The sequence below is a fragment of the Silurus meridionalis genome, chromosome 17 (genome assembly GCF_014805685.1).
Source record: "Silurus meridionalis isolate SWU-2019-XX chromosome 17, ASM1480568v1, whole genome shotgun sequence".
Lineage (NCBI taxonomy): Eukaryota > Metazoa > Chordata > Actinopteri > Siluriformes > Siluridae > Silurus > Silurus meridionalis.
In genome coordinates this window covers 8014006-8029493 of record NC_060900.1, presented here as the reverse complement: position 1 = coordinate 8029493, position 15488 = coordinate 8014006, and the positions used below count along the sequence as shown (strand labels likewise).

Here is a 15488-nt window from a genome sequence, read left to right as displayed (position 1 = left end):
TCTCTCTCTCTCCATCTCTCTCTCTCTCTCTCTCTCTCTTTCTCTCTCTCTGTGTGAAGGAGTGTGTCGGCAGTCCCCTGCTTACTCTTCTTCCCCTGTACCCTATGTCCATCTCCTTTATGTTCGTTTTTTTCCTGTACTTGATTATACCCCATCAACTGCCACTCTCTCTTTTTTCTCTCATTTTGAGCCCCCTTGTGATTCTAATTAAAGTCAGTCATCTCAGTTGTGATTGGCTGAGAGCAGATGACTCACACCTACAGGGGTTTTAGAGGTGGGGGGGTTTGCTCTAGCTCTCTTAGAGAAGAGAATGCATGCTTGCTTCCCATGCACCGTTCGTTCAAAAACACATGCAGAGAGACACATACACACATACACACACTGGTACACATGCACACACAAGCACACATGCTCTCGTTCTCTCCACAGTCAGACGCAAGCTGAGCTGAGCGAAGCATAACAGAAGAGAACGACAGAACTAAAGAAAATCCTCTGCATCTCCCAGGAGGCTGAGAGAAGAGGAAGAGTTCAGCCATCTCTCTTTTTCCATCTCCTTCTCTCCAACTCCTCCCTGAATCCTCCCTGATCCTGAGAGTCAGAAAGACAGAGATAGAGTGATAGGAAACAGCAAAAGAAAAAGAAGAGGTGAGTGATATTGCATGTCTTTTAGCTACTGAAACTGTCATTTATTAAATGTATGGACTCTCGAAGCTATCTGTATAGGTATGTAGTCTATATCAGTGGCTTGGGAGCTTCAAGTGATGCTGCTGCTGTTTCAAATTTGCTGTAACGTTTGAACTTTTTGTGGTTGATATTGGAGTGGCTAGAAATCTTCAGAAAGTTTTCTGGAGAGCAGTTGTGGCGCAGTTACTGTTCAGCCACTGTGTGATGCAGTGGATGTATTTGTGTGTGTGTGGGTGGGGGGGTATTGTACATGTATGTGAAAGTATGCTTATTGGGTACCACCAGGGGGTGGCAAGAAGGACAGAGAATGGTGTGAAGGAATGTTTTGGATGAAGGATTGTTTTTTGAAAGGTCTGAGTCTGTGGTTAGATGCATGCATATTTTAATGGGGCTGATTGTGAGGTGTGTACTTTTTGGTCTGCGTATGTATCATGAGAGTGTGTTCTTCTCAGTATGCTTGTGTAAGTGTGAAGCTTGTTTAAAGCCTTCCCTGCTCTGTCACAGTGTGGGTGGAAACTGAGATCTTTCTGCCTGTGATTTTGTGTTTGTGTGTTTGTGTGTGTGTGTGTGTGTGTGTGTGTGAGAGAGAGAGAGAGAGAGAGAAAGCAAGAGAGTGTGTGAAAGAAAGAGGGAGTGATGGAGTGAGAAAAAAAACGGCAGTTGCAGAGGAGTGAGAGATCTCTGACGGAACAGTTGAGAGGGATGACTGTCAAACCAGCGTTCTCTTCTCCCCTTTACTTTGTTCATTTTCTTCACATTTTTCTCTCATTCAACACAAAGGATATTTCACCTCCTTAATGAGTTTCAGTATCATTACAAAAGTAAAAATAAAGTATTGGCATTGATGCCAGTTGATGTCATCTGATGCCATGCTCTGTGGAAATATGTCTCTTTACACACACACATATATATATATATATATATATATATATATATATATATATATATATATATATATATATATATATATATATATATATATACACTGTGCATACACTTTGACTTATTATGCATTAAGTATATATCAGTAAGATATCTCACACCTTTTAATGGCAATGTTTTCAACAGTTTAAAAATTAGTTTTTCCTGGTATTTATATATGGTACATATTCCCATTCCCACATTCCATAAGCTTAAATAGTAAAATCTCTCTCTCTCTCTCTCTCTCTCTCTCTCTCTCTATATATATATATATATATATATATATATATATATATATATATATATATATAGTGATTGTATTTAGGACTAGGCCATACAATTTCATAATCAATGTTATATCATTAATATTTACACTATCACACTGATTTCGCAGGCCAGTAACATTTAAAGACAAGTCTGTTTCATTGAAATAAAACACACACACACACACACACACACACACACACACACACACACTCTGCACACTATTATGAAACAAGCCATTTGATGTTAACATTCCAGGTTTTAGTTTGGACGTAAATCAGTCCTGCTCCTCTCCATAATGGCAATAAATGAAATGAATTTCAATAACAAACACAATCCGTTATATACATATTTGTTTGTGCATGAGCGCGTGGTTGCATAAGGACACATCAGCAACTAAGGCAGATTTCTATTATCTGGTGGCCAAAATCAAATAAATAATAAATCGGTGGCATTTTTCTCATTAATTTTGCCTTTTTCCCCCCATGCCTAATCATTATGTGGCACATGGGCTATATCTAATCCCATGGCAGATTCACTTCTGCCATTCTTTCTCGTCATTTTGACCCGCTCTCTCCCTGCTGACAAACGAAGCCCTCAAAGCCTATCTGAGCTTGTTCAGCTTCTGCTTAGGTGGGGGGGGGGGTTATGGCGTTATTGCGACAAAAAATCAGACGCATTGTTCTATTTCTCTCCTTCTCGCCCCCTCATTCTGCCTTTTGAAATTTTGATGTTGGATGGTAACCCACTGTGAAATTGCGTCATGCTTGGGTGGGTTGTGCAGAGCCAGAAGTGGCAGCTATATCTGGCCATCACTAGATTCTGAATTCTAAGCTATGTATATGTTTAAGATATGTAGCGCATGCTATAGATGCTTCGGTATAGAACAAATCTGCTTCAGCCATGACTGAATTTCTGTATGGCATTAAAAGTGTATATCATAATAATAATAAAGAATGTAGCTTTGATTGTTTTGGAAGACAGACTCATTTTATACTGAGGAAAATTTACTGGCAAGTTTAGCATGTCAACTCTAAGTAATAAAGCAACACCTTTGCAATTATGCAACCCAACACAGAATGATATTCTTGTTGAGTTTGTGGTTTATTGATTTATGAGGTAATTTGTTCTAAGCATTTTTGTACTTGGATATCAACTGTTTAAATGCTGTATTGCACACTGCTGTAACAAAACCTTAAGTTTTGTTTGTCTCAACAGTCAGCAGTTGTTTAGTTTTATTTTTTACCACAGCCAGTCTGCTGACAAAGAAAACAGGCAGCAGTATTGTGTATGCTTCAAATAACGTGTATGCATACATACTTACATATGTGTGTGTGGCCGTGCTGAGATGGAACATGCAACTGATGTAACTTACATAATATGTATGGGAGGGAGTTTGTCTATTTTTGACTTCTTTCTATGAAGCTTTAACTTTAGAACTGTTTCTGTATGTTTATAAACCATTTTTCTTTGGTGCACCTGTTGTGTCTAGGGTAAAATGCTAAAAGATTAAATATCAGAAATGTTTTAGATATGATAGCAAGGAGTAAATCTTCCAAGCTTCCAAAGGACTCCTGGGTGCATTTCAAAATGGCTGGAAATTCCCCCAAGGGAACACAGGAAGAACATATCAGCCACAGTTGACGAGCCAAATTAGTAGAGAGTAAAGGCACATGCACAAACACAAAAAAGAATGCTCAAAGGACGTAGAAAAGAAAATGTGAAAAATATTCGCCAGATGATGGCAGCTTTTTTCCATGCCAGCTTGGCTGGCTAACAGCTGCAAGGGCATTGGACAGAAAGATAAGAGGAAAGACAGAATAAGCACAGAGGGAGAAGTCTTGGCAAGGCACCCTGCTGCTGGTAAATTAGTGTATAATGAACGTTGTTCATCTTTCTTGTCTTCTCCCTCTTTCCTACATTTTCTTTTGTTAATACCAGTGCACCCTACTGTAATTCCTGGGGTATACAAAATACTAATGTATACAGAGGTTAACATCATATGTGAAACATCATATGTTATAAAACATCTAATACAATTATGTTTTAGATTTAGGAATTAAATACCTACCGTGTGTCACAACAGGCTATAGTCTGGCATCCAATCTGGTCGTAGTCTAAAGGTGTCAAGTCCACTGCCTAATTATATAAAATGGCCTTATGGCATGCCCGAGGTCACATGGAGCAATGTATAAATAAACACTGGCTATTTTATGAGATATGCCGCTGTGCAGGGGTTTGGGTGTGTACATAAAGAAAATGTATACATTGTTTGCATGTGGTTTGTGCTCATAAATGCGCACTTGTGTTATTTTCCATTTGAGTTAGTTTTCCCTCATTTGCTGATTGATGCCAGAACATAGTGAGCAGGTTTTTATTCTCTTTCTGGATGACATTTACAGTGTAGTAATCATATAGGCCTGGCCTGACCTTTGGCGCTCACAGATAAAGCCCTGTCAGATTGGTTTTGATACATAATACATGACACAGATCAGTTGGCTCATCCTCAGTACCGCAACACTTGCTTCAGGTCAGCAACTGCAGACGGAACTTAGTGTGTGTTGAGTGTCCACTCTCCTGTCTCTCAGAGTTCCACATCCTGTGGCGCTAAGCGAGAGGTGTGACAGTAACACGCTAACCTTCCTGTTCTCGCCTACATTTCCCATCTGTCCCTCCTCTCCAGCCATCTGGCCCTTCCTGGACTAATTAGCCAATCAGCTGCTTTGGCGAGAAAGACGTGTAATAGGTTGTGTTATGCGTCAAATTTAAGTTTATAAAAGTCTGTTTTTTTTTGTTTGTTTTTTTTTTTTTTTTAGAAGCATATTATTTTTTGGGTTTTATATATATATATATATATATATATATATATATATATATATATATATATATATATATATATATATATATACACAACATAAATGAATATTTCTCTGTGTCACTATACAGTGTGTTCTATTTTCCATGTGGCACATAGACATGATGTTCTTGAAATAATTATCAAGACACGATCACTTGTTCAGACTTTTGTAGGCAATAAAAATAGGGAACTGTGTGTTCATGACTCCAGACATGATGACAGTAATGACATCTAAATCCATGATGAAAATATAAATGCGTTGTGGGCTTCTTTCCCAGCATGTAGTTTACTTTGATTGTGTTTTCGTGCTGATTGAGGCAAATGTCAATTTGTCCTGGAATTAGGTTTCAGCTGTTGCTAGAAAAAAAGTTTGAAGAATAATGATTGCAGTGCTTCACCAGGGATCAGTGTTGAAATTCCTAGCAGAGACAAGACATTTCATCTGGCATTTTAGATAAAAATATCAAATTAGACAGGACAAACAATAGAAAACCAGAAAGACAGAGGATTGGGTCAAGCTACACAAGCAAATATCACACTCTTGTGAGTAGAATTTTCATTCTATGTCTTAAAAAAAATGATAAACTTGTACCGAATTTTACAATTAGAAACCATTATGTGCATAAAGCCATTGGAAGCCATTTTTTATGTAGTCCTTAAAACTGACCAGCTGTTTCTCACTGAAGCTTTACAAATTTCTGTGACCGAGCCTGCAATATGATGAATAATGCTTCAGTTCCAAAGTTCACGGTATGCTGTAGGTCAGCAAATAATAAAATGAGTAGTTAAGACTTGTGGGTAAAGACATCTGCTCAATAGTCTAAATGAGATCTGTTGAGATGGAGAGTACCACTGAAACACTGAATTCTCTCTCTGTTTCTGCTCTGTTCCCTTGTAAATGTCACCTTTTGAAACATAAAGAACTTAAAGGCCTCCTAACACATGGACTCTCTAATTGTCAACCCAAATAACCTAATGATTATGTTTCAGTCCTGTAATCGACAAATGTGACAGTTGTTATATTTATTTTGGCTAAGAACAGCATTAATATTTTTTGTGACTGCTTTTCTTTTTGTGGGAAAGACCCTAAGGGTCTGGCTAAGGAGCATGAGTTCACCTTTACTGTATTGTCTTTGCACATTCGGATGAAGAGCGAATTAAATCAGTTTATATCTATGGATATAAATCAGTTTATATCTATTGCAAGTATTTTTAACCTGAATTGATCATTTTGATCATGTTTCGGTCAAATTTTGGTCATCTTCTTGATCTGAGGTACAGTTTTACTAAGCTTCTGACAAATGATTCTGTAATATAATTGGTTGCCCTTTTGTATGTAGGTTTTAGTGGGTGTAAATGGAATGAATGCTGTATCTGCTCTGCAGGAAAGTGGCAACAGATGTGACATAACCTGTATCAATCTGTCAGTAAGATCAATATTATTGTGCAAATATGTTTACGCAGTGTTCATAGAGTCTTTTTTTTTTCGTTCCACATTTAGTCCTAGTGATATTCCTCATGCTGGGTTCAGTACCCACGATGCTCTGCATGTGGCCTACCCTGGATTCCCACAAACATGCCGTTAACGAGGAGCAGATTTATTCGTTAATTAATCCCCTTCATCATCACAATCCAGGAGACCAAACCCTGACATTTAGGGTCATTAATAATTTGCAACGGTGAGACCACATCATGGAAAGCCACGCACTAAATATAGAAAGCTTTCATTAAAATAATAGAAATTTGATGTTAGGTTGAGGTTGCACTTCTTGTAAATTAATGTCTGCCATTGGTTTGCTTGTTTTCAGTGGGGATTTTATTAGTAAACTCCTTTCATTTGTGAGAGTCTGCAGTTTTACAGACCTGATTGCCTTTGTGAGCTTCAAGTCTCCAAAGGCTGCATTATACAGAAACTTAGACACTGATGTGTGTCATAACAGCCTCCAGTTGCCATGACAACTAGCGCAACCTGTCATCAGTCTTCTAAATGCATATTCCGCTGCTGTCTGAATAAATACTTTGGCATTTCAGTATATCATAGTGCTCAGTGGAGGTGCTGCTGGGGATCATGCATCTTAACAATAAATGCAGTGACTATTTAAGTTAGCCTAAATCCCCACCTGCATGGCTTTAGCATGCTGGGGTATAGTTTCATTTTGCGGCTGACTTTATATGAAGTGCCTGCCACTTTATGTAAAAAGAACAAGTGACACTTTGAGATGACAGGCTTTTGTGTCGCAGGAAGATGCCGCAGCTCATTATTTAAAGCCCTTTTGTTAATCAGGCGCTTGTTGAAAGCGTAAACGCATAGAAAATTAAAAGGCAGGAACGTGAGTCATGTTTGTTAAATCAAATTGCTCATGTTTGTATCATGCATAAGTCTTTATCCATGGATGGATGGATGGATGGATGGATGAATGGATGGATGGATGGATGGATGGATGGATGGATGGATGGATGGATGGATAGTTCAATGAAACAACAGACACAGCAGCTGTTGTGGTGTAAAATGTCTTGCATGCATTTTCTGTTTTATAGCTTTTCATTGGTCAGGAACCAAACCATCTGTTTGTAATATCATTCAAAATAAACAAAAACAAAATGAAAGCAAAACAAAAAAAAAAAACTCAAGACATATTCTATATCATTTCTACCAAAATAGGGCTGTTTCACTGAATATAACTAATATAGCTAAATATTTTTATTCATAATAATGCTTTGCAAGCTATCTATGTATGTACTTTAGGTCTTTACAATAGAAATGTGCAACTACTTTTATTATAAATATAACCCTGCTTTCAACCCACAACAAGAATAATAGTGGGAGGTCTATCAGGATTTACATTGGCCCCCTTTTTTTAATGGAATGCACACGCTAATAAATTGTTCACATATGGAGGGATAAACACACATTTGCTGATACTGGAGCTTGAAAATGCATGCTTACAGCCAAGCAGACATAGATTGGCTAAAAAAAATAGTTTTATTAATGACATTGTGAAAGAACATGCATGCACACATTAGCCAAATGGGAGCATGCGTTATTTCAAGTGTACTTTAAATCTTTATGCAGGCATTTCCAGTAGAGGTTGTTTCAGTATTGTTAACAAGGGACAGTATTAAAGCTTACAAAAGCAGTATGAAAGCTTACATATGACTTCTGGACATAGGTTAGGGTAAAGTTTTGGAAAAGTGATACTAACAGAGTGCAGCGTTGCAGCTTGTTCCTGCTTGTAACTAACCTGCCCTGTTAAGTAGGCAGTAGGAGGGAGAGAGAAAGAGATGGAAGGAAAGCTTTAAAAAGCATAGCAACAAGAGTTTTTTTCTCTCTCTCTCTCTGTGGTTGTGCAGGAATAACGAAGCCTCATTGCACAATGCCTTCAAGCCAGCAGGCATGTTTGTGCATCTGTGCAGGTTCCTAATGTCCCTTAGTGTCATTGACTGAATTGTCATGTGCCAAGTGGAAACATATCTCAATGTCAAGCATGTAGGAGTGACCTGGTTCTGCTAGATCAATCCAATGGCATCTCACATGACTCATGCATGCCACCTGTCATAGCAGCACTATGGGGAACAAGTTTGGCCTGTAGTATGCATTCGGCATCACACCTAGCATCAGAAGCGCAGGCAAACAAATGGAAACTATTCTGCTTTTTCCTGGTCCCTTCGTTTCTGCACCGCATGAGTGCAATTTGCCTGTTGAAATGCTGCGTTCCTATTTCAGGCCATCCCACACACTTACAGTGACACACGCATGCGTGCACTCACACACACACACACACACACACACACACACACACACGCAAAGTCATTGTGTGCGTTTCCCACACATGTGAAGAAAGAGAACTGAAATTTGTCACTGCCTAATTACAGTGTTCTGCTGCCCAAGGAGATGTTTCTTTTCTCCATTATTTATTTATATATATATTTTTTACATGGGAGAGAGAGAGAGAGAGAGAGAGAGAGAGAGAGGTTGATGGAAAACCTCCTGCTTTAGCTTTCAAGAATAGTCTCATGGCAATTAGCATATCAAGGACCAGGACAGTTCACAATCCAATGAACTGCAATCGTGTGTGTGTGTGTGTGTGTGTGTGTGTGTGTGTGTGTGTGTGTGTGTGTGTGTGTGTGTTAATGTGTGTGTGTGAGAGTGTAAGTGAAAGGTGCCTGGCTGGTTGTATTGCACCTAATACACTTAAAAATATATATATATCTTATATATTCTTATATTTGGTTTACAAGTCAGCAATGAACACATTTGCGACTCATCACAAGGCCCAAAAAAACATCACAATATATCTATTAACACAACAATGTGGAACATTAACAGTAATCTACAGTTTCAGAAAACTGTCAGTATACTGGTAGAATGAACATGTTTTTTCAAAAATATTCGTACTAAGTTTATATTATATGCTTTTCATTCAGACAGCTTTTAAGAAAGCCTTAACCACAAGAAATCCATTGTGTCATTGTGTACCAGTAAAACCTAGCGCCCGAAGATCGTCTAAAAGAACACATTCAAAGTGCAATTACAGTAAACGCTTAATACCAGATGAGTTAACACGAGTTCATGAGTGGGAGAGATGACCCTGTGTGTGTTTACAAAGAAATCGTGTAGAGAATCATTTTAAAAATAATGCTAGTTTTAATTTCCCCTATGTATGGAGACTTTGGGGACAGCCTGTATAATGGCAAAGCTCATAAAACAAGTAATTTCCTTTATTGTGATGCTTCTTTTTTATTTACTGGTTAACCATTTATTTATTTAATCTCTATAAACAGAGAAACTTTGATTCCTAATTTGCTTTATAGCTCTGGTTAATGCTGGTTTGGACTATTGAAATTTGTGAAATCTCTTTTCCGTGTACTCTTTTTTTTTTTTTTTTTTTTTGTAGTCAGTGGAAACCATGACAATGCAAAGGTGTATCAAAAGAGCTTTTAAAATAACCTGGAGCAAAACAAATGATACACAATACACAGTAGCATTACCTGCTAAACATAGTATTTCCAAAAACCTATCCATTGTTTGTTAGATAAAAGATAAAAAAAAAAAAAAATCCCCTTCTATTCACTATCCTGCTGATTGTGCCTTTATAAAACACATTTACTGCAAAGATAAGTGAAATGCGAAGAAAGCTCAGTGGTTTGTCTTTATGTTCATGTGGGCTGCTGTAAAAGAGGTCAAGAAAAAGAACGGATAAGTACGATTAAATAGAGAAAGCTCATAATGTTCTGCCTTTTTTATGACTATTTTTTTTAGCTCTAATGAAGGCTGCTCTTAAATGTCAGGCTTCTTTTAGTATTGTAATACAGAGGGTTTAGGGTGGGGGGAGAAGGGGTACGAATTTGGCGCATTGCAATTTTTACTTTTTCCTGCGAGGAAAGTGTGTGTATGCGTGTTTGGGTCCGTGTTAAAGGGATTTCTAACCCTCAGCCCTTCATTCGCTGTTAGTATGGATGGAAGCACACGGCTTTCAATAACAAAAAGTGCTGAGCTTCTGTTCTACTGAAGGGAGCAACACGGCCGTATCTCTAATCAAATTCCATATTAATCATATTTCACTACACTACAGCACAGCAAAATTTAATACCTTGATCCCTCCTTTATGTTGTGTTCTGTAAACTAGGCTTGCTAAGTAAAAAGTCGAACTCAGCTGTGTGTGCTGTTATATGATTATTATTTTTATTTTCCAATATCTGCATGCTCTTATGTTCTTAAATGTTTTTATTTTTCTTATACTACAGCAATTTACACAGCAATTCTTATACTACAGCAATGACATATCATACTTTTAAATCTGATTTCAGTTATGTTACGTGTGGACTGTCCATGTAACAAGGAATTTTTTATCATTAATGTAATAGCAGCTACTGTATAAACAGTCAACCATTACCTTTTGGTCAAATTAAAACAATACTCTAACAGAAATGACGTTGTTCGAAAAAAAGTGTAGAAAACGATAGCATAATGTATTAGATCATTAAAGTTTGATGTTAGCTTTGCAAGTACTGTTTTAGAAAATGTGTGGTTTTTTTTTTTTAGAAAATAGGTTCCCTTTTTAAATCTGCCACATCATGTACTGTAGCAGGAAAATAAGTTTTATAATTGTCATAAAATAAAAAACTAAACTCAACCAAATGGCTGATATTGATGGACGATGTGTCCAAGGTGGAGTTAATGATCATCTGTCGGCCTTGATGGACAAAATGATTTTCCTCCAGCTATGGCCCAATATCAATTTACCACCTGTGCCCTGACTGCACTGTCACATGTTTGTTGTGTGTGTTGGGTTTCTTGCTATTTATTTTATTTAGTAAAACATTATTGGTTGTTTAAAACTAAATGAATGTAGTGGCTTCACTGTATGAGACAATTCATGATATAAAGTACATTACAGCCAAATACAATGAAAACAAAAAATACAAATACTTTCTAAATAAAAAAAAAACACTTTGTCACATACAATGTAACTAACAGAGACAACATTAGACAATCAATGTTGTAATCATCACAATTTATTTCTATACACTGGCAAAAATAATTATGTGTTATGTAATGTTATCTATGCATGGAAATGTTCTGGGAAAAAAGATGCAGAAGATCAGTATATCAGTGAAACATCAGTTAAAGGGCTTTAAAACATTTTACTGTGTGCACTGACCTTATTCATTTTTTTGTGATTTTTATGTGATTTTTGCCCCTCTCTGGAACAAATTATACAGCGTTGCCTCTATTTCTATGTTCGAACAATTGTTGTGAGTCAGTGTGGTTCAAAGAGAAGAATCAAAATGATTGCACCTCGCTAAGTGCTTTACTTGGTTTTAAAGTTAGCTATGTCAAGTTTGCAAATTGACTGTAACATAGCATAGATTGACATAGGTAGTGGTAGAGTGTTAATGAAAAGCAGTGTGGTCAACATTGCTGGTGCTAAAAGTGTGTGAAGATTATTGAAAATCTAAATTCTAGTTCAGACACTGATAAACCAAGTCAGGAAAATCAGGAAATCTAGCATAATTATTCCTATTCATTCAGTATAGCTTGTGATTATAATAGTAAACTAAAGGATCTTCTCTCTCTCTCTCTCTCTCTCTCTCTCTCTCTCTCTCTCTCTCACACACACACACACACACACACACACACACACACACACACACAGAGTTGTTACAGGTCAAACGGCTTGTTTTGTGTGATTCTGATAAGCTGTGTTCAGAATGGAATGGATGTTATTGGATTGCACTGATAAAGACCTGTTCATTCTTTTTCTCCATGTAACGGAATTAACAACAACATAATCTACTCAATAACATCTCACCTACATGGACTCATATCAGTAATAAAGTTATGGCTTTTGGCACACATTATTAGTCCCACAGCGTTTCTTAGAGGGCAGGGCAGGGCAAGATGTTAGTCAGACATCAATTAAAAGTTTCGATTATACTGAAAGTTTGCACACATCAAGACATAAATGTGCAAAATGCTAATGCAGTATAATACACATTGCTTAAATACACTTTTGAAAAATCAAACATTACAGGGCATGTTGTTATAGTAAAATAATCAGGGAAGGGCTGCAGTGATGTCTAATGTTAACCATAATTTAGTAAGTCAATGTATATTTAATACACAACAGTGGAGAATACTATACACAACCACAATGTCAAATATGTACTAGACCTTTTGTTAATCCTCATTCTTAACTAATGTAACTCAAGTAAGTCTAGTTAATATTACTGAGGTGAATCTATTTATTTTGAGTTACTTCTCTCTTCTTCTTTGTGCATAGGCGTATGTGGCATCTATCTCTCGCTTAACTTGGTTGTTAACGGCAAAGCAATTCATTTACTAAAAATGCCATGGTATGTCATTTAAGATTCCTACAATCGTAATGTTACACTCAGTAGCTAACATTACAGTGACTAGGTAATGTTACAGTGATTGGATAATGTTACAGTGACTGGCTAATGTTACAGTGATTGGATAATGTTACAGTGACTGGCTAATGTTACAGTGTGTGGCTGACATTACACTGATTGGCTAATGTTACAGTAATTAGCCAACGTTGAAGTCATTGACTAACATTACAGTGATTGGCAAATGTTACAGTGATTTTCTAACCTTACAGTGACTGGCTAACATTACAGTGATTGGCAAATGTTACAGTGATTGGCTAACCTTACAGTGATTGACTAACATTACAGTGATTGGCAAATTTTACAGTGATTTTCTAACCTTACAGTGATTGACTAACATTACAGTGATTGGCAAATGTTACAGTGATTAGCCAACATTGAAGTCATTGACTAACATTACAGTGATTGGCAAATGTTACAGTGATTGGCTAACCTTACAGTGATTGGCTAATGTTACAGTGATAAGCTAACATTACAGTGACTGGCCAATGTTACAGTGATTAGCTAATATTCTATTGACTGGCTAACATTACAGTGAATAGTAAATGTTAAAGTGATTTATTATTTGTTAATGTGATTTTTAAAAGTGATTTATATTAAAGTGATTGTCTAAAATGACAGAAATTATATATATACTGTATATATAAACAGAGCCCTAACCTCAGCCCCACTGTACACCTTTGGGATGAATTGGAACACTGACTGCACCCAGGTCTTTTCACCTGACATCACTTCCTGACCTCACTAATGCTCCTGTGGCTGAATAAGCAAATCCCCACAGCCATGCTCCAAAATCTAGTGGAAAGCCTTTCCAGATGAGTGGAGCTTATTATATCAGCACAGTGGAGACTAAACCTGGAATGGGATGTTTAAAACCAAACAAATGCTGACATTGGTAATACATTACAATAACTAAACACTATTTAAATTACAAATTGATAACATTTTTAGATATGAAAAATTATTACCTTCTCATTATCGATAACTAACTAATGTCTATTAATGATTCATGTCAATGTTTAATGAATTTAACCACTGCTTATTTACAAATTATTAGTGGGAGTAATTCTAAAAAAAGACTAATTATATACATGTAATTGTCAGTTATATACTTTTTTATACTATCCGTAATTTAAAACTATGAACAATAGTTTAATAGGTCTTTATATTTTTGTTAGTTGCTATCACTGTACTTATTACTATTTAATAGAAAAATTAAGTTCTTGCATTATGCATGGTACAATTTTGTATAATATATATATAACACAGTATATATACATATTTTTAAAAACACGTGTTTTAATAGTAATTGACTGTTCTGTTATTTGAAACCATTCGATAAATATCAAGCACACTAGGGAAAAAAAGGATTTTAAGGTTAAACACTTCTATGGGCCTAATAAAACAAACAAGCAAATACAATATATTAATGCGGAATTTCCCGAAAGTTGGGGCCAACATGAACAAGTGTGAACAGACGATAGCTGATAACTGTTCAGAGGCTCTCCAACCACAGTGTTAAAGCCTATAGGACTAGTTGAAAAAGTACAGCACTTAGGCCACATATATTGATATTGATATTGATATGATTTTCTGTGAACAGTCATTTGAAATCAGTTTAGACCAGTATGACTCTACTGAAAGACACTTCTGGGCTTTTTTTTAAACAGAAAATTCTCTGTAGTTTTTCAGAAAGAGAGGCGACCTTAAGAGTACCTAAGCGAAATGAGGTATCAAATTGCCATGTGCCATGAGAAGATGAGTCTGGGTGTCCAAATTCAATCTGAAGTTCGGTGGGAGATATATTGAGAAAGGCAAGGAGGGCCTCCTTGGGTTGTGTTTGGTTTTATTTGGGGAGCTATTTGCCAGAGTGAGCTCCCTCTGTCTTCATTACTCTCCCACTGTGTGGCGGATTTAATGACACATCGGCTTCGGCAAGCTTGTTTCCTTGCGCGAGGCTCGCAGCTGCGCAACGTTTCCACGGAGATCTGAAAGCTCCATGGCGACCAGCATGAACGTCTGACAGCCTTTAAGGATAGATGATGCACCTGATTTTCTTTGGGATCTGTTAAAAGCAAAAAAAAAGGCTAATACCCTGATAAAAATACCTGTGTATATTTCTGAAGCACAAATTGATAAATTGGTATCCTGACTCTTGTATCTTGAAGAAAATGCTGTGATTCCTACAATACAGTCTAGATGAACATTTGTGTTTATATAGTATGTATAGTATATTCTTTCAAATGGGGTTACATGTTCTTGTCTCATTTTATGTCACTCAATATAGCTATGTGTTTGTATGTGAGATTATTATTTTTTTTTTTATTTACTTATTTTTTTAGCACATCAGATGCACTTTCCAGTCAGGTGAATGCCTCACCATGGCACAACGCTACAGTAGGTAGTTTATGGTTCAGCAAGCATTTTGCTCTTATAATGCCCCCAAGGATTTTAGGTTGTGTCTTGTCACCATGACAGGCTCTGGCCATCTGTGAAAGCCACTAATTCATGGATATGAAGAAAACTTTTATATAGATTGATGAGATATATGAGAATATAGAAATAGAATATAGATATATTAGAAATGACTGCCCATAAAAACCTAGTGGAAATAGTCAATTTCTAAAATGCATAAACAGTTCTTAAATGCATTTATTTTTGTATGTACATTTTTTAACCTATTGGCAGCATTTCAAATATAGGATGAAGATTGGGATGACTTTGTATATGCAGCTCCCACAGTTTAAAGGGCATTTATATCTGCCAGAAATGGCAGGACTTCCTAGTTTTGCCAAGATGAAGGCCACAGTGTTACAGAGAAAAAAGGGGAAACGTGCCATCTTCTGCCTCT

General features: G+C 36.7%; 1 protein-coding gene across 3 annotated transcripts in view; it reads left to right on the top strand.

The window, feature by feature from the left end:
* Nucleotides 1-265: 265 nt before the first annotated feature.
* Nucleotides 266-15488, top strand: part of prickle2a (prickle homolog 2a) — a 37597-nt gene continuing 22374 nt past the window's right edge. For 2 of the 3 annotated variants that reach the window (XM_046872354.1, XM_046872352.1), the window contains exon 1: nucleotides 267-645. The gene's annotated coding sequence lies outside the window, so the exon portion shown is untranslated. Of the gene's footprint in view, nucleotides 646-15488 lie in introns of all 3 variants that reach the window. The other variant, XM_046872353.1, reaches the window with a different exon arrangement.